Source organism: Columba livia, chromosome 4 (assembly GCF_036013475.1).
Source record: "Columba livia isolate bColLiv1 breed racing homer chromosome 4, bColLiv1.pat.W.v2, whole genome shotgun sequence".
Lineage (NCBI taxonomy): Eukaryota > Metazoa > Chordata > Aves > Columbiformes > Columbidae > Columba > Columba livia.
In genome coordinates this window covers 65,177,692-65,205,285 of record NC_088605.1, presented here as the reverse complement: position 1 = coordinate 65,205,285, position 27,594 = coordinate 65,177,692, and the positions used below count along the sequence as shown (strand labels likewise).

The 27,594-nt window shown below is 38.8% G+C and overlaps 1 long non-coding RNA gene across 4 annotated transcripts in view; it reads left to right on the top strand.

The window, feature by feature from the left end:
• The first annotated feature begins 930 nt into the window (after positions 1 to 930).
• The window catches only part of LOC110361280 (uncharacterized), a 45,671-nt gene continuing 19,007 nt past the window's right edge, over positions 931 to 27,594 (top strand). For 2 of the 4 annotated variants that reach the window (XR_010472429.1, XR_002417774.2), the window contains exons 1-2: positions 931 to 1,111; positions 1,426 to 1,574. This is a non-coding gene — a long non-coding RNA (uncharacterized LOC110361280). The other 2 variants (XR_010472428.1, XR_002417768.2) reach the window with 2 other exon arrangements.

Genomic DNA, 27,594 nt, shown 5'->3' with positions numbered 1-27,594 from the left:
GTTTGGAGCCACTGTTTCTCTGTTACAGCAAATTTCTACACCAGTTGCCTTGTTGCAGTGTAGCAGACATGCTGGGAAATGAGGAGGGAAAGGCAAAAGACGCAGCTTTTTGCAGCCCTTCTATGTGTCTCTGGGAACTGGGGCTTTTGGTGCAGACCCTTCTCTCCATGCCCAGCTTTACTAATGGGAGCCCCGAGACCCTCATGGGCTGCATGGTGCCTTTTCACGATGCCACCTGGGTACACACTTGCTGTCACTGCTACCTGCTTTTTAGCTCAGCCTTGCTCTCCGCTGTGTGAATTTGACATTTTTATCTAAAAATAAAACAAACAAACAAAAAAAACCCACGTCTCTTTGTCCAAGGGAACAGCATTCAGACAGGCGAGAACTGGGCTGATGTCTGTGGCAGCCCTTTGTGGGTCAGCTGCTGGTGGCAGTTCCTTTCAGAGCTGTTGCAATACCTTAGTACAGCTAGCCCTGTCTGAGTCATTAACCCCAGGATAGACAGGATGAACACCCTTCATTACAGGAACTTTGTCAGCTTGATACACAGTCTTTCTTCTTTCTTGAACTTTGAAGTGGCTTTGTGGTCATACAGAAGCTCTTTAGTCAGCACAGCTTCCCCACCAGGCAGCAAAGTAGTTATTGGGAGCAGGGATGGAGTGTCAAGAAATAAAGGAAATGCACTTTTGCATTCATTTGGAAATTTTGTGTTCTTTAGCTGGTATTTGTGCAAGGTGGGAAGCATTTCAAAATTCAATTAGAAGTGCCACCATCTTCAGCTGTTCCCATCTTGCACTCTGAGTGCTGCACTGACCCCAGCTGTGAGGCAGAATTGAGTCAAGGAGCTGCAGCTGGGGACACGGGCTGCCAGTACACATGGCAGAGGTGGTTCCCCATTGCCTGCCCTCTTCTCTGTGATAGAAACAATCTCACGCTCCCATTTCGCAGGCCCTAAAACTGGTTCTGCCTGCAGAAATCACCTCTAAGTGTCGCTAAATTATGAAGCTCCTTGCTTCTCATTTGAAGGCTATCTGACAACATTAGGCAAATAGGACACTCTGCAAAGGTTTTTCTACTAAGTCACAAGGCATATGCAGATTAGGAAAAGGTAAAAAACTGTGCCTGGAAAACCATTTTACTAACCCTAAATGCCCATTGATTTTTAGAGAAGTCATTTCAGGGGATCCATTTCATATACCTCTTTACTCAGCCTCAACCTTCTGTCTACCCCTTATACTGAGGGAGATTCCCTCTTTATAAATTTGCAGTGCCTTTCATCAAACAGTCCACGGTCACTTCAAGCACCTTCAAGGAACCCAGACTTTGTCTGCTGGGGAGAAAAAAAGAAGAAAATGAAAAGGGAATATCTCTTGGGTAGATGAATTAAGAAATACTGATACACTTGAATATGTGGTCTTTCAGGTTCATAACTCTTGATCTCAAGTGGTAGTTCACTTTGGCAAGTGTTTGTAAAAAGTCTAGTCCGGCAAGAAGAGAGAAAAAAATGGAAAACAACATACCTACCCAATCAAAATGCTGCTCGCGGAACAAGATGGAGCTTTTAATCTAATGTAAGTCTCCATTTTTCTGGCTTTTCATTTAAATATCAAATATTGCTTCTATATGTGAAAACAGTATTTATTATTTGTGTTATAGTATTACTCAATTATTGATTCACGGAGCAGAAATTCTATGTAGTTCCTTAGCAAATACAGGCAGAATCACAGAGTTGGTCATTACTGCAAAGAGCTGATCTTAAAGGCTCAGAGAGAAAAGGTGGAGACGCATAAACTTTATTACAGATCTAACTATCTTTTAACTCAATAATTTCTCTAGTCTCTTGTCTCATGTAGCTGATTAGTTGGTTCGTGTTTCTGCCATTTTATAATCTGTAATTTGACATAGATTTGTATATGGGAAAGCTGTAGTTTCCTTAGTGTTGTCTACATGTATGAAGTTGTGAGTAGCTTCATTTACCTGCAGAAAATTGCATTGGTCTAACAAGCACACGCTGACAAGAAAGTAATTCCACTTGATTTTCAGGACAGTCAGGTTTTTGCAAATAATTTTTTTCCTTCTTGGTTTGGCTTTTCCATCTTCTCTTTTTTTTTTTTCCTTTCCTCTCCTCACTTGATTAATTAGTTTCATTTTTTCCCTCCTCTGTCCTTAACCTTTCCCAGTACATGCTGTCCTCTTAGGTTTTCCTATTTGATGGCTGAAATATAGCAGGGAGCAGCTGCTTTTATTTCTACTTCTGTCAATACAAGTATAAGCAAAAGAGTGATGAGGCTTCAAACAGCAGCCATGAGTGTCTGTAAATTTGGGGTTTTGTTCATTTGTTTGTTTGTTTTTAGTTTAGTGTTTTGGTTTTTTTTTTCTCTTGATTTGGAAGCAAAGGGAAATCAAACAGCCCAATGCCTCACCAGGGAGACACTAAGTCCCGTGCTGAGCAAGGGCCCAAGGCTGCTGGCATGCTAGGGTATGTACTTTGTCATGGAACTGCACAAGCAGTGTGTGTCCTGCGGATGGGACAAGACCTGACCAGGGTCCCACTCCCTGTCCCAGCAGAGAGCGGTCTTCTCCCATCTCACTGGCACGTTCCCAGCAGCTGCCATACCATCTGGTTTTATGGTTATAAATAAAACCTCTGCTGAAAAGCAGATAAGAGACAACTAGATTTTTAATAACAGAGGCTGTTAGGTACAATAGGCTGCTATGCCCTCCAATACCTACATGATACTGAGCAGAGCGTTGGTGGGACAACTAGTGAGATACTGCTCACTGGCTCCAAAAATTTAAGCCTTCTTTTTCATCTTAGAATTCTTTTGTGAGACATACCTCTTCTCAGCAATATCGTTTCTTCTGCTACGAAATGCAATTATTATTACTCCTGCTCCCTTAATTTAAAAGGATTTACACTAAAGGATGATATCCCTGAAAGTTTTAAAGTACTAAATAAGCTAAAAGACAAGAAAGATTCCTAAATAGACAAAAATGTTATCCACTGAATGTCTTTTTTCTGCTGTACAAACCAACATAATGGTTGTTAAAATTAAGTGTCCTGGAAATTAAAACCTTCCACTTGCCAACTGGAAGAGGTGGCAGCCTGGAAAGACTCTTGTGTGGCTCCACTAATGCTCTTGGTCTTCAGCAAGAAGGGGGCATCTCTGAACAAGGCAAAGATAGTTGACAAGAAGACCCAGCATGGTTATAGCTGTCTTTGAACAGCAGCAGACCTGAAACAGTGGTTGAGAGCCAAGGTCCACCAGGTGGAGAGCCATGGCCCATTTTATAGTGCAGAGCCCAGTATCCCTGCTGGTACTATACCTGCCTGTCCTCCCAACTCATTCGGGTGAGGAGGTTTGGTTTAGTGTCACCTATCCTTTAAATAGGTTATTTCAGCAAAACCTCTTTGTTAGTTTTGTTTAAAATCGGTCTGCAGACAGATGGGGTATTCAAACTCAGGGATGCAGCCTGCAAAGGGAGATTCATTTGAGCATCGATCCAGGGGTCCTGACCAGGTACCACTGTGCCTTTACTTGTCTCAGGAGCACAAACCTTTGGCTGGCCTGGCCAGCTGACCTCCATCCTTAGGCACCGCATGAGATCTGCCCCTGTGACCCCGCCTGGGCTTGTCTCTGACAGGGGACTGCTCTGGGGTTTGCAGCTTCTCTGTCCCTGCGGCTGATCTTCCCGTCGCAGCCAGTTGCTCGGTGCTGGATGTCCCAGCACAGCTGTGAGGAATTATTTCATATAAAACTTCAGTTTGGAAAAGCTCTGAATGCATTCTTTTCAAGCCAAGGAGACTACTGTCCTTCAAAAAGGACTTTGAATTGTAAATAATGTCACTTGTTTTTATAGAAAAGATGACACTTAGTTAATAGGATGGCAAAGTTCATACACTACCCTATAATTAAAAAACAAGGGGAAAGACAGACCGCTTGAAAGGGTTTCCCGCTGTAACAAATTCTGTGGATAATAACATTTTCGCACTGCCGTAAAAAGCTACTACGTTGGCTGTAAATTCTCCAGCAAGGGTAATGAGTAGTATAGTTAGCCTTTCATTTGTTTTGTAGTCTGATGTCTAATCTTTTCTGAAAACAAAAGCAGAATGATTGCACTGCTTGATCAATTGATCCAAAGTATATCTTAAAGAAGCAGCTTTGCTTCCCCTTCAGTGCCTAATTTCAGTTATCTAATAAACCAATACCATTTGCATTTCTGAGGTATGTGACTTTTGATCTGTACAAATAAATGCTGTGTCTATTATTTAATTCTACTTTTTTTTTTTTCCTCTAGCAACTCACTTTTCATGTCTCTTTGTACATTGGCTCCAATTTATTTTATTTTTTTTAATTTTATGTTTAATTGAGTGTCTCAGACACCCCCCTTCCCTCCTTCCAACATAAATTTTTGTGGCAGGAACAAATCTCTTTCTTCATTTGCCAGCAGTCTCTTAGCACATAACTCTAGGTGAAGACCACTTCACAGAAGACAGCATTTCAAATCTTAAAGGGCTTGATCTTTAAATTTCCTTTGCACCCTTTTTAACCTCAGAACAGAAATATAGCAAGTTCACAGCTTGCCTTTTATTTTGTCCAAAGTATAATGAGACCTCTCCTTCTATCCTCCCATTTCCTCCTGAAATGAATTGAAATACAGCCGCCTAAACCTCCACTAATTTGTTTTGAAGCCAGCTACTTCCTCAAGCAGTTGCAGATGAAAATTGTTGATAGGAGCTGCAAATTTTTTCTGTTCCATTGCTACATGCCACTTAAATCCCTGGCTTTGCTTCTTTATCTCTTGACACATGTATCTGAGCTATCATGGATAAAAAACACAAGGCTCAAATATATGTTCATTTGACCTACAAGAGGCTTGGTTTACTTTCTACTGAGTTTGGTAATGGGCTGTGAATGTGGTGGTGGAGGAGCTGGCAGCAATGAGCTGGGTTTTTAGCATTTAAAGCTATCATTTATTTCACTTCAGGGGTCAGGTTTTTCCACCTTTTCTCATGCAGCTTGCAGAGCCCGGTGCAGTGGTGTCCATGAACAAGGAAGGCAGGATGAAGGGCTCTCGCGTTCAATTTGAAAAAATAAAATAAAAAAAATTACAAGGCATATTCATTTGAGCTCTGGAATTCAAGGCAGCATAGGGAATAATTTTACCAAGTCATTGATTGAGAGATTAAAACTTGCCTTTCCTATGTGCCTGGTAGTACTAGCAAAACCAATTCTCCTCCTGAAGGCTTCGCATGACTGAGTTGTTCAGACAAAGCTCATGCTCCCTTTTTTTGTCGCTGCAGTTAGCTTGATTTCATCTGAGTAATTCTCATTCTTCACATGTCATGCGCTATGCTTGCCAGCACATTTACATCCTAAGATGGTTGTGTCACAACCTTCTGTAAAATTTCTTTTTCTTCCCTTCTCAAATGTAGACATCTTCTTCCTGGGACTGAATCCCAGTTTCCTTCTGTTTATTGTTGTCCTTAGTTTTCGGCTTGTTTGGCGCGAGGGGTTTCCACAGTCCTGTTGTGGGGGGGGGGAAGCTGAGCTGCGATTGATCTAGTACTTGACTGATGTACTCTGTTTCTGTTTCATCAGCTTTCCACACAACTGACCACAAAATTAAACCTACATTTCTAAAGCCTTTCAGAAAGCTGTAAAAATTATCCATTATGTCCATTGATTTGGTCTGTGGGTTTTTTATTTTATCGTATTGTATTTTTTTGTGCTGGTCTAGTACTTTGCATCTCAATGTTCCCATTAGTAAAACATAAAAGGGGCATCTAAGGGCCACATAAGCAGGGAGACATGCAGCCACCAGGCTCTGAATCATAAGAGGGGGGGTTCCGCTTTTGTTTCTACTGGCATTGGCAGTGTTCATAGCCCAACAGAGTCTGTAAGAAAACGTCTTCAAAGTGCAATTCTCTTGATGCTTGACTGGATTTGTCTATGGGTTTTTTGGCCATCGCTGAAGCATTGAGTTAAGAATCGCTGAAAACTACCATCAGTTTCTAATGAGTAGGACTTTACCAAGCAGGTATTTAAACAAAGAACAACAAACCCCACTTTTCTTTCCACACCAGCTGCTTCTGATCCCATTTAATACTGTCAAATGGTTTAGACTCATGCATGAAGTTTGCCACTTCTGAGCTGCTGGCAGTGTCTACCTCAATGTACTACATGCTGTGTGTTTTAAATTATTTGAATGACATAACCCAAAATTTATTGAAGTATTGACATCTGTTATGTAGCACTATTCCCACTGGCAACTGGGAAAAATAAGACGAAGTGACTGCATTTTGCCATTAGAATTTTTATTTCCAGGAAATACAAACATTTCAGACAATGAATGAAAGTATTTTCTATACCATATTCAACCCATGTATTCCAGCACAAGTTTTGTACTAAAATACAACCCCCCACTTATGGCTGGCTGTGCTCTTACATACATAAATATGCAAGAGGGATAAATTTTCTGTAGGCTTATAGTGATATAAAAACTTAATAGCAGACAAAATCAGCCTCGTTGTCTTCCTCCTTTCTAAAGGACACTCTTCATCAGAAGATCCATCATGGACCCATTTATGGGTCCGCACAACAGAAGGTATAATGTTTCACTCAGAGATACCTTCAGTATCCAAAAGACTCATCAGGATTAGATTCAGTTTTGTATTGAAGACTTTTTTCCAAGAGCAGTATAATCAAGTCAAATATTAGATTTCTTGTCAAGCATCAAGTATGAGTACCGGAAATGTCCTTATCACATACTGTAAAGAACACTGTTGCTATAAAATAGCCACCCCAAGCCCATAGTACCACTATTTCATCACATTTTAAAACATTTTTGCATCGCTGTTCTAAGATATTAAGCACAGTTACTTTTTGTTTTATTTTTCACTTTCTAAAATACTTCAAGCCAGGGCCATCATATTAAGTGGGGAAACGGAGAAGGTCCTTTTTAATTGAGTCTTTCTGCCTGATCCACACTAGAAAGAAGAGTTATTTTCTTAGGTCACCAACTCTTTGATAAGATCCGTCCGTACCCAGCTATCTGATAAGCTGGGAAATTGAGATCCGATATCAACTTCTCTTCTTATTAACTTACTTGTCTGCCAATGGTACAGGGATCTGCAGATACAGTCACTACTAACTTTTCACAACAGTTTCTTAGAAGTTATTTAGGAATGCAAATACCATTTTTTTTTCCTTTTTTTTTTTTTAAGTCACTAATGAAATACAGTTGTCTGAAAGGAAGAAAATCTCATTGCACAGTAAAGACAACCAACAGTTGTGACTGAAGCTCTTGCCAGATGACAATGTTCTTAGCACAAATACATTTCTTCCCCCTGTGGCTCCCTTGTTTAAAAGTTGTAAATCATATCTCCTAGAGATATGTCTTGGCATTAGCAGTCCAAGTCAGAAAGTTTTGCCACTGCTATTCAGAGGCCACTTGTGTTGTACTAGCCTGGCATTTTGACTAAACAAGTAATAAATCAGCTAGATTGCTAAAACATTAACTGGGCTAACAATCAGGTCTTAACTCCTTATAAATCAGTAGTTACCTTTTTTGCTCACAACAAAATTTTGTGTGAAACATTCTGGACTAGGATTTTGAGATGCATCCAGGCTTTGTGTTTTGATCTGTCCACCTGACTGTATTTAATGTTTAATGTTTTGTTTTGAAATCCAGCGTTGCTACTTCAAAAGAAAATGGCCTGGAAAGATGATTTAAATAAATAATGATCAGTCATTTACTATTATTCAGGGGACACTGCAACATAATGTATATTTTAACACCAACAGGGTTTATATAATGAAAATATTGTGCTAGTAATGTAATTACAATAAAACTACCGTCTAGAGCTATTTATTTATTTTTGTTAGTGTGTGTGTGTATATACATATATAACTCAAGCCTTTCCACACATCCTCTGTATGGATTTTTTTACGTTATGATTTGACTATATCTTGCTTTCTGTGACTGAATCCACTGATTTGCAACTCTCTCTATGATATTTAAGCTTTAACTTTAAAAAAGGGTGCCTAGCATATCTCTGAGCATGCCCACTCAATTCCCTTTTTATCAGACAAAATTATCACGAAGAAGGAATCACAGGAATCCCACTCTGGGCTGTGCTAGCCATTAAAGCCTGACCTGTGACTCTGTGGCATTCCTCACGTCTCCTGTGCAGTCATTCCTTTGCTGCTACAGAAACTACCGGTTATTGCTGGTAGCAATGGCCAGCCTCTTTGATCACCTGCCTTGCAGGGCACATTTGCTATAGAGAAAAATTATGTATACTGTTCCAACACAGCTAGAAAAGCAAAACTCAGCATTTTCCTCAGCTTCTCCCAAAGTCAATAGTGCCTAAAAGAAAAACATGGGAAGTTTAAGCATTATTTTGATTATGTCTGCACAGTGAGGAAGATGCTCAGCTGGTAGGATTGCTTTAGAGGTGTGATAACTGTGAGCAAAATGAGGATCTGGCTCCCTAGCTGGGAATTCCCTGTACTTTGTTACTCCTGCTTCTCAGTTATTCACATGAAAGGTGTCAATTATTTATTTTTCCTTAAACACTGAAAATAAGTCTTTATTTTCATTCTGAACTATCACCTTCTCTTGATACATCAGCTTAAATCTGAAAGCTCATCCCCAAGCTTGTTCCTTATCTTGTGCTATATTTTTCACCTACATGTACTTTATATTTTTAATATTCTTTAAATAACTGCATGGACATTTACATAACTGTACAATAATTTATTTTTTCCATGCACATTTTATTTCCATTAAGTTTTTAAAAATTGTTCTGGTACTTCATTTCATGAACACAATCTCATAAATGCTACTGTGAAATAAACCAAAACAAATCACATAAGAAACAGAGTCTTAGTAGTACCAAGATTTTCTTTTCTTCATTGCACACGTAAAGTTTTTCTAGTTAATTAGGAACAAACACGCATACAGCACAACTACCTCTTACAACATGGATTTCATTTCCCTGAAGCTAAATTAAGACCAAACAAGAATGTTCTTGTTACAATTCCGATCTTCAAAGGAGTTTATTTATTTCCTTTTATAGGTCTGGACAGCCTTGAGCTCTCTGTGTTTAGATTAAATCAGCTCCAGAATCCTCCTGTCCCTCTTAGCTGTAAACAACACTGAAATGTGAATGATACTTTGCGATTAAAGCTGAAACCCCCAAATCAGGGGGATTAAGTGAAAAGATGTTGCTGAGAAGCAAAAGCAGCCCTGGCCAAGACTCCCAAGGTCTGGAGCCTCTGCAGGTCTCCAGCACTGGGCAAACTGCTGGGAACAAGCATCACATTCCCTGTTTATTTACTGGAACTGGTGTCTGTTCAAAATACACTAGCAAGTGTTATTAGAAGCAGCACTTTAACATACATGATGAATCTGTATGACGCATTCAATACATTTTTTTGTGTTTTCTTTCTTTGTCTTAAAGCCGAGAGTTATGTCTGCATCTCTGAATTACAAAATATAATCGAAAGTATTTTTGTCTACTACATTCTCATTTGTAAAGGGTTTATGTCCCCCACAGATTACTAAAACACATAATCATGGCATTAAGGGGCTAGCCAAAAATATTCCTAATTTTTTCTTTGCAGTATTCAAAGAAACATTTTGAACCCATAAGCTGCCCACGACAAAAGAAAATACTGTCGCTTCTTTTCCCTAAAAGCCAAGCTAACAGAAGTGTCCTTTGCAGGAGTGAGGAACGAGTGTCCGGTGGAGCCGTGCTGGAGCGTGGTGGCCTAAGGACACTGGAGGCAGCGCAGGGATGGGGCCACAGGCTGAGGGGTCATCTGGCACGAGGGGAAATATCACAGACACACACTATCTTTCATTACAGGAATGGTCTGGCATATACCTGTCAAACTAAATTCTCACCAATTTTTCTCCACTTGCATCCAGTTTTGAAACTTGCTGGTTTTATGTTCAGACCTGGGAAAGGAGTATCAACCTCCACATTTGTCTATGTCTTACAAGGTAATTATTGTTACAATAGGAGATTTGCTTGTTTGGTTTATATCTCTTGTTTGAATGAACAAGATGCATTCTGGATACTTTGATGTGCAGAAACTTTGCCTCTAATAGGTTAGCTGAGGATGGGCAGTTGTTTGAGAGCTAGAATGAAGGCATATCAGAAAATTTATTTTGAAGCATGCTATCTTCCTGTTGTCTACTGGGTTGTTTAATCATTTTTGATATACATTTTAAAACAGCATAGTATGTAAAAAGTCCTGTTTCCATCATGGGATATAGTTTGTATAGAATGTACTTCAGACAGAAGATCCCTTAGACTTACTAGCCTTGGCCCTCCATCCTATAGCTCCTGGCTAGTACCAGAGCACTCATTTCCGTGGCCACTAAAAGCTCAGCTGTTCACCTGAAGAAGACTACCTGGCTAGACTACTTGTAAACTCAATTTTCATGATAGTATAGAAAACCTTACTCAGAATAATGCTATTTACAAAGTGCTTTATTACATTCTGGATGTTTCTGTGCTGTCACTTGAGAAACTAGCTGAGATTGTCTTTGATGGATGAGCAGTGGGTTATAATCCAAGCTTTACCTTCCCTCTCATGTTTGAAAATGACAGTAGTTAAACCTCCTTGGAAGCCAGTGGAGCCACCACAGATTGATATTAGAAAGAAAATTACAGTGTAATATAATATTCATATATAATGCAATATTGCAATAATCCCATATTGCTACTGCTTATTCTTAGCATGTTGCCATTGCTGTTTCTTCTACTGAGGAGCAATTGTGTGGGCCAAGCTGCTGCCTCATCTCAGGCATAAAGCACCCACTGTGAGATCTCTCTTGTGTAATCCTAGAGTTTTCCATCCTGATCCCTGGATTCCATAATTTTCCGTGAACAATTCCTCAGTAAAACTGAATTGTTGAATACCCATGGAAAGAAGTCACTGTATGGGGGATGTAAGCAGGACTGAAAGAAAATTGAATTAGAGAAAAGAGGAATTCACATCTGTGTCCGTTGTCAGGACTGCATAGTGCTCAGACTGCCATGGTATACATGCAGTCTATCAAGACTCCTCTGGGAAAACTCACCCTATATATGAAAGAAATGCTGCACTGGGGGCAAAAATGTGATGGCATCCCACATTTCCCCACCACACAGGTCTCTATGACTCTGTGACTAAAACTGGTCAGAAGAGACACAGCCGAGGAAAGTTTTGTCCTCAGACATCCTTCCTCCAGGGTGTGCAAAGAAGCTGGTCCCCACTATTTCCAACCCAAGGTGAAGGGGTGTTTGCTGCTGTGAGTGGGTGCAGCACTGCTACCATCAAGCCTTAACACCATGGTTATATTCCTGGGTGGAAGCTGCCTGGAGAGGGACACTGCGGTGGCTTGCTGTGACATTGCACAGATCACTGCCAGCATCCCTTCTGCTGACAAGGGTTATGCCAGCAAACAGCTGGGGTGCCATGGCAGATGCCAAAAAAATTATGTTGACTTGGGTCTTGATTAAAATCTGACTGACTCTAAGTATCAGGAACTGCTTCATATTCCCCAATGTCCTTTATGGCTCTACATATCAACAAAGACACTTCCCATGATCTGATCCTGACCTTGCAATCCCCCTGGGGAGTCCTGAGCTCAGCATTATTTGGGAGGTCAGACACCATGGTCACTGTGGTCCCTCCTGGACTTTTAACTGACAGGTCAAGGAGACTGGTTGTGTGAGTACTTGGGTAAAATTAGCAATTTTGAGTATTTGAGCAAAACTGATTCTCTGATACATTAAATAAGAGTTTCCTACAATGAGAAGAAAAAGATCTCTTGAAAAAAGGTAAAAGAGAGTGGTTATGAAAATATGATTTAAATACTGACATAGACTCAGTCTGCTCGCTCATAGGAATGTGTGCTCTTATGAAGGCATACGAGTGTATACAGCAGAATATGTGCCCTCTGGCACAGATGTCAGCTGGTGTCTCATACCCTGGGCTGCCTGGGCATCCCAGCAGCGGTTGCTGGTGCTGAACCAGTGGGTGAACAAACCCTGACTTCACACGAGGTGAGGCTCCAAATTCTGTCTCTTGCCAGTAACAGGAAGAAAATAATCTAGTTTGAATAATTCCCCAACAGAACACGGGTCGTGCACAGTGACCTGCTGGCATACTTTCATTAAATTGCTTTTTATGCCATTAAAAATAAATAAATAATTACTAAATTGGATTGCTAGCAGTTAATAAAAAGTAAAACAGTGTTTATAAAGAAATTTTTGATGAATTATTCACTGAACTCTGGTTAGGAGAAAGAAACCCATGAAGAAGAAAATTATAGTTTTATTTTAAATGAGGGTTGGCTATAAATGTATTCCGATATTTTTGGAATAGGTTCCAGTAAACACAACATCAACTTCTATTGGATAGCGGTTTAATTGTTAAAATAAACATTCCAATTAAAATTATAAGATATATGGTGAAAACATGCCATATGTAAACTTTACATAGAGCCAAATATTTTTGTCCCCCCGCAACGAACAGGGAACTATGTTTGCTATTGCTCTGTGACTAAAACTGGTCAGAAGAGACAGAAAAAACTAATCAGTGCTCTGTTGAAATTACTGTGCTGAAAAGAACAGGAGGTTAGTGAGATCTCTGACAATATTTCAGTACTTGAGAAGAACATACTAGTCACTGAAACTTTTTAAGTGATTGATAAAGTCTGTTAAAAAGGGACTAATTCTCTTCAGTTTATACTGGTGTGTGAGGAATTGTGTTGTCTAAAAGCCAAAGCTATTTCTTTTAATGAAAGTCATGCTTAATTTATATAGGTAAAATCAATTTAAAATGCTTTCATTTCCATTTATCATTACTATTGTTACAAGTGACTGATTAACTGTAGTACTGAAAAGCCAGTAAAGGCAAACATCTCCACCAAGCTTGTCACTAATTTATATCACCATACTGGGCATGTTTCACAGGTTGTCTGCCTCTTAATCTCTTCTTATAATTGCAGAAATAACTGTACTTGCCCTCTTTTGCACAGTACTTTCAGATCCAGAGGTGAAAGTGCTATAAAAGTATTAAGTGTTATCTCATCAGTGGCAAGTATATTAAAAATTGCTTCTAATCTTGCATGGAGAAAATGTTGCCAAATCTGAACGTAATTTTTATTGCATCCTTTTCACATTACACAGGCAATAATGTATCTGTAATAAAGCTGAAACACAAGATTTTTTTTTTATTGCATGTAATTTTGCAATTAGTTCCACAGCATAGCTCAGGAGACAAATGAGACTGATAAAAGTAGTTAGCTGTTTCATCTTCAGCATGCATGATGGTTCAAAGATTACTGAACTGAATTTGCAGCCACCCTCTGAGACTGTAGATTGGCCACAAGCTGCGGGTGCAGTGCACCTTCCCCAGAGAAGTCCTTCTCATTTTGCTATGAGCTACCCCTCCAAACCCTCCGCCTGCCCACAATGGTCTGGGGGCTGCAAAAGCCACATAACCCACCGGTGAAATGGGCCACTTGTTTTTCTGCTGCTGAAAAGCAGGAAAAGTTGGATGTGGACTGGAAATATTTCCAAAAGACAAAATTAGTCACAAGGAAGGTTTCAGCGTGATAACCCAGAGGAGGAAATCCTATCAGTGTGAGCAAGAGCTAGAATAAACAAGTCACTACAAATACTTCTTTCCCCTTTAATAAATATTTGACTGAGGTCACCAACCTTGCCTGAACTGGACCTGTATTTGACAATGCAGACCATTCCTCTGTCTTACAGCTGAAAAATGGTTTTGCTTGTTTTAGAAGTCAGAGCTTGCAAATTTGTTTGCACGCCGGTTTTTCTGCCCTGAAAATCAGCAAGAAATCAAGAACTATTATTACTCAGGTATATCATAAAAATCTAATGATGTGGTTTCTATTGTTTTTAATTAAAGATAGTTAGTGAATACTTATTCTTTGTCCCTCTGTTCCAGCCCACCACTCAAATGGTTTCTGAAATGCGATGCTGATCACAGCACACAGAGCCATTTGCCCATGAGGGACAGTCAAACTAAATATTGGCCTTTTACAGCCATGCCACCGTGCCATGTTTGTCACTAATTATTCAAAAGAGCTTAGGTGATGTATCTGGGACGTTTCCTGCACTTGGCTTTAAAATATTTTCACAGTTATCAGCTCTCTTGGCATTTGCTGTTAAGATTATTTCCTTGTATGACAGATTTAAAGTGCATGGTCTCACTGTACAAATATGCAAGTCATCAAAATATTTGAAGTCTCAAACAGTCAGAAGCAATCATCTCGAGTTTGGAGAAAGACACATTTGATTTCAGAAACAAGCATGGCAATTCTTCCTCAGATCCTCCAAGCTGACATCGTAGTTGCACCGAATGTGCTCTGCTTCGCTGTCAAAAGCATAAAGCAGCTGATAGCTCACAATGAAACTGCCTGGATTCCTGGTAACCCGAAGTAAGAACAGCCTCATTTTCCCTATGTTGACTCTGCTGGAGCACTGACTTTTAAAAAATGTACTGCTCCTGTCTGTAATGCGGTGTTTCACATAACCAAATATTTCACAGAAAATGCAGCAAAGCTGTCGTAACCCTGACAATGAGTAAAATATCTTGTGTCCTAAAGGCTAAAGAAAACACAGGACAAACTGTGTAGCTGTTTGAGAGTGAAAGCGTTTAGTAATTTTCTTATCTCAAACTGTGTCCTGTAAATAGGGCATAAAAAGGACAGAGACATCAACAGTTTGCAGCTTAATGGCCATTGTGATTCATGGTAGCTGAGGAAAGGGCATTTATGGGCTGGTGCTTTGTAGGGAACCCAAGGGGAAAATTCTCAGACCCCAAAACTTCATGCTTGATGTCACATCTACTACCTTACCATAGGCAGCAACTTCCAAAGCCTTTGGCTTTGCTATGGGTGTCGAAGTTCACAATCTCCATCGTCCTTAGACCAGTCGTGGCGGCAGAGTGGGCAAGCTCCCAAAATGTGAGAGACTGTCTGCACATATACAACTGCAAATTTTCATTATGTCATGCATACCCCAACTACTGACATATTATCCACACAGTTCAGCCTGATCTGGACCATGGCAGGATGCCCATGACGGTGCTGTTTTGCTACTTGAGCCATTAGTAATAAAACTACTAAAAAATTAATAGCTATAAGTTCACATAGAGAGACAGAGGAATGGACTTTGCTTTCTTTTTACTAAACTCAAAATGCACGCCAGGTTTGACTTCCACAGCCTATGACACATGTATAGATCTGGATGTTTAAGAGCAATAAGCTTTCTCAGACATTTTTCCACTGCTACATTTCTTTTAATACCATTCAAATCTGTTTTTCAGTGTGTTTCCAGTGCATCCAAAGAACAAGAGCAAAGTCTTTCTGTGGCTAATCTAGTGACCGTAAATTCTCAGACCATAGTGAAAGCTTGTGTGACCTCATGGATAAAGTGTTTGCTTCATATTTTGAAGGTCATAAATTCAAATCCTGTTAATAGTCTCCCTTTATTAAATGTCTCATAGCTTATTTTCAGCAGCATAATTACACATTAGGTCAGTTAATTATTACTCAGTTCCTCCAGCAACAACAAAAAGGGCGAACTACCCACTAAAAACAACTTAGAAGATAATACTTACAAAACTATTAGCAGTTTAAACAGTCCAATTAAATAACACAATTAAGTAGATTCCTCATTAGAGTAATTTTCTGTTCTCATAACTGTACAAAACTCTTATAAGGTTTTTTGGGAACTGGGGAGCTTGATGCATTTCCATGAATGTAAATGTGCCATGACTGGGGCTCACATGTGTGTATCTGATGAAAGAATTTGGCTGAGGAAATTTATAAACACACATATGGGAGCTCTTTGCCAGAGAGGGAGAGATCTATTTTCTTTAATAGACTCTTGTTTAACTTATTGAAAGATGTACCACTGGCTTTTCCTGAGTTTATTGGGAAGAAAAGCCTTATTCCATACTATAAGAGCAAATGAAACTTTATTTTGAACCAATATTTCTAGGAGACATGAGAACATAATACAAATAAAAATAGACTTCTGTACGATTTTATGGCAGTACATGAAAATTAATGTGCTGCTTCATTTAGTAGTGGTAATATTTTGCATGGAAACAGCTTGCCTTTCTTGACTTGTGAGAACATATATTTGTTTCTGAGGACTCAGTGGCAATGCTTTTGCTTACGTCGAATAACACCTGATATAATAAATAACGATCCAGGGAAAACAACTGTGATATAAAGGACAGCCGTGCGTTAGAAAATCAGACTGGGTATTTCAGTCACGTTTCAGGATGTTAAAGAGATTTCTGATTATTAGTTGTGTTTTATTTCCTGATGCCCTCTTTGATTACAAGTGCTGGGTGAATGCAATGATGCCAGACAGCACGGACATGACAAATTACTCTAGCTGCTCCATGGGCAAGCTTGCTCAGGGAAGGTAAACCTGGCCTGCCTGTCCCTGGCCATGATTTCTGGGAGACCTGGACGAGACTGCAGGATCTTTGCACTCGCCTCTGGGCACGTGCTGACAGATAAGTGCAAATCTGGGGAGAAAAGCTTGTCATTGCCCTGGGTAACTGCAACTCTGCCAGCAACATGTGGGTGGGAGGGCTGAGGCAGTCCTTGCTGAAAGAAAGGAGACCTTGATGGCTACAAAAGCCTAAACAAACCAGTCCTGAAAGGGGTCTTATACTTCTAAAAAAGTGCACAGTTTATTTAAAGGGCAGGTTTTATCACAAAATCATAGACTACCAGACTGAAAGGGACCACAAGGACCATCTTGGTCCAACATTTTTAGTGTAACAATTTTATCTTAACATGTCAGAATTAAAAAAAAAAAAAAAAAAAAAAAAAAAGAGAGAGAGAGAAAAAGAAGTTTAAAGTGTCATGGATAAGAAAACAAAAGCACTCTTTCCAGAGGTGACTTTCAAGCTAAAGCCAGGACCATTTGTCTTGAAGCTCATTTCACATCAGGATGTGTTTCTCACAATACGTTAAGCCCTAAGGGGATGCTAAGATGAAAAATGTGTTTAAATTATTTTGTATGGGTTAAGTAAAGAGACTTGAAACTTTATCTCTGCTTTCTACTGCTATCCATGCATGAAATGAATAGAATTATATACTACACAGCAAGAAAAATAGAATACCAGCAGTATAATGAGTTTCAAATTCAGCATGGACCTCAGCACTAGGAGAAGAGGGTAGACACTTTTCTCTGTAGAAATAACCTCACAAAATTTCCTGGTAAGGTGTATGTGCAAGACGTATATGTATCTTTGCAGATAGGTTGTCTTGTAATTTAAAGATGAAATTAATTTTCAATAGCAGATTAGAATCTCTGAGTGCAAGTGGAAGTTACCAGTGGTCACACATGATCATATTGATTGTGCCACAGGTGAGGATTTACCTTTGCTATCTATCATATCATACGAAAATACATAGTTATCGCTGTCATGTGGAACATAACTTCTGAGGCAGGAAAAGAGGTGCTAGAGGGTAGCCTCATGTATGCTTTCCTTCTCTGGGGCAAAAAATGAACCACTGTTGCCGTCCAAGTTTATTCTCCTGCATGGCTGCAGCCAAAGGAACTAAATATTTCCTTCTTCCAGACTGCTGGCCAGTTTGGCAGTCAGGACTGAACTTGTGCGTACAACAGAGGATGAAAGAACACTTGAAAAGTGTTCAGTGATGAAGAATTCATCTGCTGAGCTGTGCCACGGAGACTCTGAGGTCTCGATTTGAGATAATAGTAAATACTGATGAGCCGAGGGTAGTGAATGACACTTCAGAATGCTCTCTTGGAAGAGAAGGGCTGTTTTTGCACATCTGTGTATTCTACCATACACAAATGTGTAATCAGTAAAGGCAACCTTAATGTTATATTTTTGTTATGAATTTAAAAGCACCTTTTATATCCCAGAGGTATAGGACACAGTCTGCATATTTGATGAAGATTTATTTAGCTTGTGCATTAACATGCTTTCTGATCTTTTAGACTTAATTAAAATGTAACTTTATCAATGACTAATTTATTCACAAAATCCACTGTCACTAATTTAAATTTACAGCATGCTACTTATCAAAGAAATGTTCTTTGTTTCTTACGTGATTGAGTGATAAATGACTGCTCTTTAGTTTCCAGAAGATTTTTTTAAAAGGAAGAAGTTAGAGGTGATAGTCTAATAGCTAAATAGTGCTCATGAGTAACAAGAAACCAGAACTGTACATTAGAATACAAGCCGGGAAAATTATGCATCTTGCTACTTTATTGGACATTCAGTTAATAAAACTATATGATAACATGTATTTTTGTTCTTATAGTTTTTTTCTAATTTTTTATCTAAACCATAATTCAAAAAGGCAGAAAATAATAAAGTTTAGGAAAATTGATACACAAGCATATTATATACACAAAAATTTTTAAACTCATCTGGATTTCTTCAGTTGTGGCTTATATGATTTTGACTGAGGCTACAGAATATATCAGCCACTGCCAAAGAGAATCCTAAACAATGTAAACTGAGAAAACGGCATCCTGCCCTTCTCTCAGCTCCAGAAAACCTGAGAAAAACCTAAAGCAACCATACTGACCTATGAAGTAAAAGTCTGAATATGGGTCCCATTAATATCAATTATTATACTTGTCTGTCAAAATGTGGCCATGATTATGGCTTCCTGAGAATAAATTTATTTGCAGTTTTGCATATTGTGTGTTTATTTAGGTCAGTTCAAATTCAACGAATGGTTTCAAACAAATGAAAAAATAATGAAAAATTAATTACCCCAAGCAGTGCAGAGGAGCAATTAGCACCCCATGGCTCCTTGCAAAAAAATAAAATAAATTAATTTTAAAAGGTGCATTTTTATCTTTGGAAAATCCAGAAAAATGGCAGCAAATTGAGAGTTCTAAAATATTTACCATATAAGGAAAGAAAACATACTAAAAAAAATATAATGTTCCATTTCAAAGAATGATTGCATTAGGATTTCCAGTGGTAGCTCTTCTTTACTGCATCCATTAGTACTTTTGCCAGTTATAATAAAATGCAGAGGCGAAAGTTAACAGACTTATATGGGACACAATAGAAGTAAAGGAAAAACATATGAGGAGAACAGGACCAGTCCACTTTACTGTATTTGTATGACCAAAGTTAGACACGTCTGTGCAGGTTTGAGCCCAGATACATATGTTGCTTTAAAACCATTGAAGTGAATGAATACAAGAAGTTAATAATGCCAATTATTGTGCATTCAGTAGAGGTTTGCTCAGGATAATTATTCATCAAACAATGAGGGTGCTGCTCGTTTCCCCTTGGAGAGTATCACACAGACCAGGTCCCACTTTTGGGGTCTCCCCAAGTATTAAACCCAAGTTAGTCCCCTTTTCTCTTTTTTACTAGAATCCCTTCCTTTCAGTGTTCATAGATTTCAAGTATTTGAACAGTCTCACAAATGTTTGTGCTTAGTTTAAGAGTCTATCTTTAGACAACCCTTAGTACTGTGTGTATTTGAACTTTTTATTTGGTTTGTGTTTTGTTTATGTGCTCTGTCGTGCTACTGTGCCACCCATAGAAATCTCTCATCTGCCACCCCCAAAAAACAAATAGTGCAGCAAAGTAAATACGTAACATGAGAGGGAAAATATAAAACTGGGAGAGGCCACAAATATACCTGATATAACAAAAAAGGGATCAGGATCTAGATTTCAGTTCAGTGAGAGCGTTGATTACCTAGTAATTATCTCTAACCTACTGCATTGGATTTTCAGTCTATAAGCTGATATCTTTCAGATAAGCCACCCTCAAAATGTACTACTGAGTAACCATGAAATACAGAAGTGACTATATGAGAAAAGAGTTTGTCTCAAAAACACATGAGAAAGTAGGACTGAAGTGTGCAAGACAAGATGAGAGGCACACAGACATGGGAAAACCAAATTGTTGTGTGCATTGAGTCAGGGCTGCGCCCTGGACTCTGAAAACAGCAAATGAAGGTTTCAGGAACTGCCATAACCTTTTGGAGGGATTTGTACTGTGTCAGCTAAGGCTTCCCACATGGACATCTCTTCCCCAAACCCTCATACTATCAAAACTCCCAGTAGTCTGTTTCAACAGAAAGAGAGTGACAGGATTGGCTGCTTGGAATGTGGGAAATCAGAGTTCTCAGGACAATGCTTTAGGATGCAGTGAAGTGTGCCTTCTGACAGAAAACAAACAAACAAACAAAAACCCCAGGCAAAGCAGTCACACAAATGTGTCACAGGAATAGGACCAAACCCCGCATCTGCTGAAATCAATGGGCACAGTGCCACTGACTGCACTTTGTACAGCACTCTACTACTAGGACGAGGGGTTTTAATCTGCTTATTGACGTAAAGAATCACTTCCTATAATATTCATATTCAAGAGACTATTTACAGAAATAAGGCATTTCAGATAGTTTTGATTAATGTCATTCATGACCAGTGTGTCCTAAAGCTCCCTAGAAACTCGGAGTCCAGAACTATTAAAATAAAAGGGAGTCTTAAATTGCAACAGACTTCTCCATGGCTTCCAGGCAGGGAAGATGGAAATACGTAGCAGAAAACCATATTGACATTTTGTAGTCACTGCATCAAGGCATTCAGTAATGGGAAAATAACAGAAATTAAGGTAAACAAAAGGGTGTGCATTTGTAGAGGTATGTACTATATGTTCCAGGAGTGCTGTGAACACAGAAACGAAGTCCAAGTCACTCAGCATCCAAGACAAGCACATTTATCTTTGTGACTGCACACATGCTCATTGTTCTACCTGCACAATGGTATACTCTATCAAGAATAAAGTATTAGGGTAGAAGTATTTACATGTTTTTAATGTATACAGCCCTTTTGTGTAATAAGTATTTCATTGTTTCTGTTATGGTGTATACAATTACTGTTAGGATAGTTATTTCTCTCTGTAGGGCTCTATAATGCTGTTCAGACTTTCAGTGTACATTTCATACAGTGACTGCAGTCAGAAGAATAACCAGCTTCCTTATGACTCCTTCATTAAATTTTAACCTTCAGTTTCCTATATCCAACATAGCTGTCACAAAATAATTACCAACTCTGCGGCCACTTGTGTGCTATAATCCTGGAACCCTTTGCTGTGCACTGCTACAGGAAAAAGGAAACAGGTTTTTAACTCCTCAAGAACTGAACCATTGCCAGCGCATTAAAGTGTAAATAGTGGCAAGCATAAAGGAAGAGCAAAAATGAAAAACAAGATTGTGAAGGCAGAGAAGTCGATGCTGCAAAGCAACGGGCCCACTCCAGAGATGAGAGAAGCTAAGAAAGCTCACGTCTGGAGGTGGTCTTAAAACAACAGCATGAACAAGGGCATAGGAAAGGAAAACCAAAACAAGCCAATTAAACCCAGTGCTTTATATTTTGACCTTCATTTAGTCCAGTAACATGACAATTATGGGCAATGTTTTTTTTAAATGACTGCTTTGCCCAGGAAAACTTTAAAACCTGATGTGCTTTGATAAGCAAAACTCTTTTAAAGTAAACCTGAACTAACAGTTTAAAGCTAAACAATATAGAGGCTGAAATTAAAATTCTGGAAAGGTTGTAAGGTTAGGTGAATGAACTTACCAACACCCAGAAAATAAGTGCTGCTTTCAGATATCTATTGACAGAATAAGCAGGACCATAGCTTATGATAGGATACTCTCCTAGGAGACTGAAAATGAGATTTCCAGACCCTTGTCCACAAGCTTTTAGATGTTTTATTTAGTGGTGATTTCTTGCAATATGAGTGAAAAAAAAAATCTTATAAAGTAGACATTTCCCCTTACGAGGTCTGGAACTTAGGCATTAACACACAAAATCATCTTCCTATTTGCTTCTCTTCTAGACAAATTAGTCCTAGAGACAGAGCAAGGGAAGGGGCTACTGCTACTAGGGTTTTCTTAACTTTTTAGTGCTGCTTTGACAAGAGGCATAGCACTCTTCTGAAGTTTTTGAAGTCTTCAGTGCTTTCACACATAGTTCTGTGGTTTCACATCAGCCTAGAAATCTAGAGAAAATTTAAAGCCTGCTCTAAATATAAGAGGGACTTTAACCCAAGTTTCTGATGAAGAATGCACTAATCACAGCACCTGACTGACTGCATGCAGGTACCAGGGAATGCTTCTAGGTCCTTGGTACCCTTTCCTGCAGAAATACCCTGTCCCAGAGCCCAGCTATAGCTAAAACAAAAAATTCTTAGATGTAACCAGAAAAATTAAAGCAAAATCCCCTATACCAAACCTGGTTTTGTTTCTTGGTTTTGTTTGTTTTAAAAAGTATCCCAAACTCTATGAGATAGAAACAAGTTAAAGAGATATATTTTGCCAGAAAAAAGACTATCAAGTGCTAAGAGTATAGCCCAACAACCTAAGAGATTCCTCATTAGTCACTAACAAGCAAAAAAAACCTAGAAACCCTTATTTCCCCTCAACTCTCTTTTTCAGGATTTTAACTCCCCTGGGCTCCACTTAGCACCCCAGGTGAAGGGAATAAGGTCTGGAGTCACAGTGTGGGTGTTGTGGTATATAAATAATGCACCTGGAGGAAGACAGAATTGTTCTTATTCCTGAGGGTGATCTGCTAGCAGAGAAGCTCTAATACAGTGTGATGTATGTTGAGACCAGATAAAAGGAAAGTAGCAAGTGTATTTTGTATTAATTAAAATTAAAAACAAAAAGCAGGAGAAAATAAGGAATATGTAAAATTACTTATTTTAAGCTACTTTTTCCCATGGAGGCAAATTCCAGTACTGGGAGGAGATGGACTTTATATTTCTTGATGCAATATAGCAACAAGTACTTAGTGAGACTGAAGGCTATTTTGTGTATGGAGGGATGCCGCCTCTGACTGATATAAGGAAAAAGAAAGAAGGTGAGTTAAATTATTTATGCAATGTTTGAAGCTTTCTTATAGATCTGTGCCGAGAAGTTAGGATGGCCTAATATAACATTTGAAGACTATATTCTGCAGATTCATTCAACGTTTGCTTAGTCCCACCATAATGATTCTTAGGCTAGCAATAATTTTTAAGGATGCAGCCAAAATGTAAAAATACTAAATACAGGATTGCACTCATATAGAGAAAGGTTGTACTGCTTCTTCATTGGCTTGCCGATGATTCCACTGTCTTTTCAGCTTATGATATTAAGCCATTAAACAGTTTATGTAAGCCAGGGTATAGACTTAAAGAAGTACAACAAAGCCCTTATTGTAAAGGTAAATATCTGAGGTTTAGGTTCTGTACGTAAATGGTGTGTTTATTATGATCCAAAAGATGTAGAAAATAATGCAATCATGAGAAAGGATTAAGTAATTAAAGCCATATTTCTGCAATAAAATATTTGCATAAACGTTCAAGAAATTCATTGGAGTTCAAATACAGTGTGATTATGAACAGTGTAATAAAATTATAATTTAAAATATGTGAACCATCTGTACTGTAATGTGAATCACAGTACTACATTTGGAATATTGATGATGAGCTTTGTATTATGTAGTAAAATAAAATCTATCAAAGCTCTGCTTGTTTTCCAGTCCCTTCAGCATTGGCTATTAATAGAACATTCCCCTTGGCTTTGTCTAACTTATTACTGTCTTAGACTTCTGTGGTTCCATAATTGCTTCAAAGACCTTGCAAAAGCTGAATCTAATGTGTTTTATCTTGTATATGTCTTGTTTAAGTTTGTAGTTGAAATAAAAGGAAAGACACTACGAGAGGTAGATGAACTTGCAGGAGAAACCTTGAAGTGAAGAAATTAAAACACCGGAGAGTATCCAAAATAAAAATTCTTGCTTGATTGTTGTTTTTATGCTTTTAGCAAATATATGAAAAGGTATCAGCTGAACTTAATTTTTAAGTCTGTTGGAGACATACATTTGTCTTTGATACTTTGACTTCTGATGGCTTTTTGAGCTTAAGAGAAAGCAGTAGGAAACATACCAGGAAAAGATAGCTGACCTACTGAGCTAATGGGTATTTCCCAACTGCCAAAAAACACCAGTTTAACAAAAGAAACTGTAATTAGCTTCTTTATTAAAAACAACACACAGGAACACTTCTGCCCCTGGCTTCAAGACTGGGACCCCTATGAAGATCAGTGCGATTGGGAGTGGAAGTTCAGAGGTTACGGTGTGGGTGCTGCAGACAACCCTCCTCCTGGATGTTGCTTTCCAGTAGTGACCAGGAAAGACCACATCCTCCCATTGTGCATGAGCCTGAGCTCTCTCTCACCCTCCTTTTGGCGAGGGCTCTCACCTGCATTGAGTCTTTCTGAAAAGGAACAGGTGACACTGAGGACCCACTCACCTTTAGCTCCCATTAATGGTCTGCAAAACTTCAGTATCAGGCAAAGGATTTTTCTTCGGTTTGCTGCTTTGTTGGGTAATATCATGCTATGCTTTCCAGTTTTACTTGGGTGCAAGGATAGAGGGCTGAAAGTCAATATCATGGGGGTCCAGTAGCACACTGTCAGGCAATGCTATATGGCTGCCTCCTCCTGCTTGACCTGGCTGTGATTTCCACAGCTGATGGCTTTCTGTGGGATTTCATGCCAATTGGAGGAGGCTGGGTAGAGGAGAGGCAAACCAAAGGACCTTTATAAGCTCTCGTAGAGAGAAGAAATTGAATGGAAGCACTCTCTAAAGGGAATGATCAAGAAGTAGTGGGAAACAAGTAATTGAGAAGGTATGACCAGCCTTTCAAATATTCTGAAAGAGAAGTAGAAGGGGCAGAAGCAATTTTTTATGCAGACTGGGCTGTACAGCTGGACATCCTGTTAAATCAGACAGAAGTGTAATCTAAATTGATACTTTGTAGGGTAGATCAATGCAGTTTCTCTTTGTCCTGCATTTTCCATTGAAGAATGACAAAAGGAAGACTTTGCTCCTTTATTGACAAAGGTAAAGAGAAAAGCTCTTGATTGTTTTGGAGAAATGATGTTTCTTCCTGGACTGTGACCTGAACTAATTATATATTTTAGTTATCAGGTTCCTGAAAATCTGAGTACAGTTAGGACTGGATTTGTCATTCCATGCTCTTGTAGGCTTAAACAAGAGGAAGGATTAAAAGGTGGGAGAAGGGGGCAAGGATGGATGGTTTTCTGCTGTTTTCATGAAGGGAAAAAGAAGTCATTGAAAGGAGAGGGGAAAAAAGAGTGAGAACTTGGCTTCATTTGGGTATTTGATCTTACTTAACCTTAAAAATTAAAAATTAAAATATAATAAATGGTCAGGACTCTAGAGAATATATTGCACCAGGAGAGTCAACTACACTTACACAGGAAAGAGAATTGATAACTGCATCAGATATCCTTCTGTGTTATGCAATAATGTTATAGGGAACTCTCAATTAATAAACTAAACACCAAAGTTGTGGCAAGAGTCCTGAATGGCTGACCTTCTCTCAGTTGTGGAGGTTGCACATGGATCAAAACTTGATTTCAATTCAAAACCTCTGCAAAAGATAAATGATACACTAGCCAACTTTCTTCCAGCAAGTTTTGTACACTGACTAAAATTAGTTATGAGCAGAATCTCGATAAAGTAAGAAAATTGCCATAAAATACTGCAGGTCTATAAAATACATTAACAGTGATGCATTTCTAATTTAGTTCCTGCAGCACGTTACTGATAATTGGCAACCCCAGTATAATTCATTCTGAGGGCATTCCTGTTATCTATATTAGCTGGGGACCCTGATCCTACATGGCCAGATGGCCATGGTTTTCCTCAAGCTGAGGAGATTCATGAACAGTACTTTTGGACTAGATCTGTAAAATACTCATGTGCCTTACAGGCAAAGCTGTATTGAAAATCCCAGGTGGAAAACTTCCTTTTTACCATCAAACCAACAAATTGTGTAGACAGCCATAAGTCGTTAAAAGTAATGTAATTGTTATTGCTTCCTACTTCCTGTAGAGTAGTATGCTGGCATAAGTGTGTGTGTGCTTTGGTAGTTTATTTTTATTAGTTAATTGCACCTGATGTTTCATTCTTTTATATGCATGTAGAAATATTTGCGAAGTGACAATTTCCTCACACCTAAATGATCCTATTTTGCTTGAATAAATATTTCCTAGCACTAGAGGTGTAGAGCAAATCCTATCAATGTTGTTCCTTTTGCTACAACAAACATAAATCTGCATTTTTTTTTCAATTCTCAGGCATAAGTCACAGGCTATTATTCTTATCTTAAGAAAATTTAAATAAAACTGAACTGGCTGCTCTAAATCTTTCTTCTTATTTTATACAAAGAATAAGGAAAGTTAATGTATTTCTCCAGTGTGAAATATGGATTTGTTAGATCAATTTTTAATCAAATTTAGTGTTTGTCTGGAGCAATTTTACTTTCCATAGCTCATTGAGATTATCATGCATGATTTGCATGTCTAATAAATAATGCATATTCCAACTAGTCTGTGGTGAAAACCCCAGAACAAAGACAGTGAACTCCCAAAGGACTGCTGGCAGGCAGAAATTTAATATAAAATATATATAGATGTGTCTTAACTTCCTCTCTAGACTTTAATTGGGATATCTGAATAAGGTCCCTGTTCTTCTTCCTATTGTTCAGATTTTGACTTTCAACACTTCTCTGAGCAACAGTACTATTATAGTATGGATTTACTTGATAGAAACAATCTTCCAAAATTAGCACTGTCTGGTTTTGCCACATTTAATATTCAGTATTATATTAAATCATGTAATGATGTCATTGCTTTAGTTAAAAATAACAATGGAGGGGAGGGGAAGAGAGCTGGCATGGCACAGGCTTATGAAGTGTATTGCCATCATGAGCTTTCTTTTTTCATTTCTGGAATACAGACCTGCAAAAAACACAAGGAGCAGACCACTGCACATACCTGGCCTCCTGGGTAGGTCTAAATGCATATTCTATATCCTGGTCAGGTTTTCATATGCATGTTCATGTCACTTCTTGCAGCGCCCAATCAGAGCCAGAATGTTGAGTTATAATGCAGTGTTCTTATACCATTTTTTTGACCATGGCTGTTATTGCACCTGCATAGGGAGGCTGTGACATCAAAGGCAACAGATGAAAGGGAGAAAAACCAGTAAATTTAGGATTTGATTATTTGTGTAAATCATCATAGATATGGCATCTTTCTTTGATGTAGCCAGCACAGCAAGAGGTTGGGAGGTCATACTTAAAATGTAAACTGCTTCCCAGCTCCTGTGTTGGCCTTCCTTCAGAGCAAGATTTTGGCACAATAGAGTTCCCCTCTTTCATTTTTTCCCCTATTTTCATCATTTCCATATACTGATTGCTCATTCATTACTTGTGCAAATGCTAGAGAGTGCAGTACCAAAAGATGTTGAGGTGCATTTCAATCTCCCTTTTGGTTACTGAGGTCTTTAAACTAGCCCTCCAGATATGGATTATTAAAGGATATTTCAATGAAGCTGAAATCTGCCTGCTGGAATCTTTTGGAAAATGGGCTAGAAGCACCACAGTAGAAAGTGATGGTTCTTGCAAAGCCAAGCCCCCACTAGCGACAGCCAGC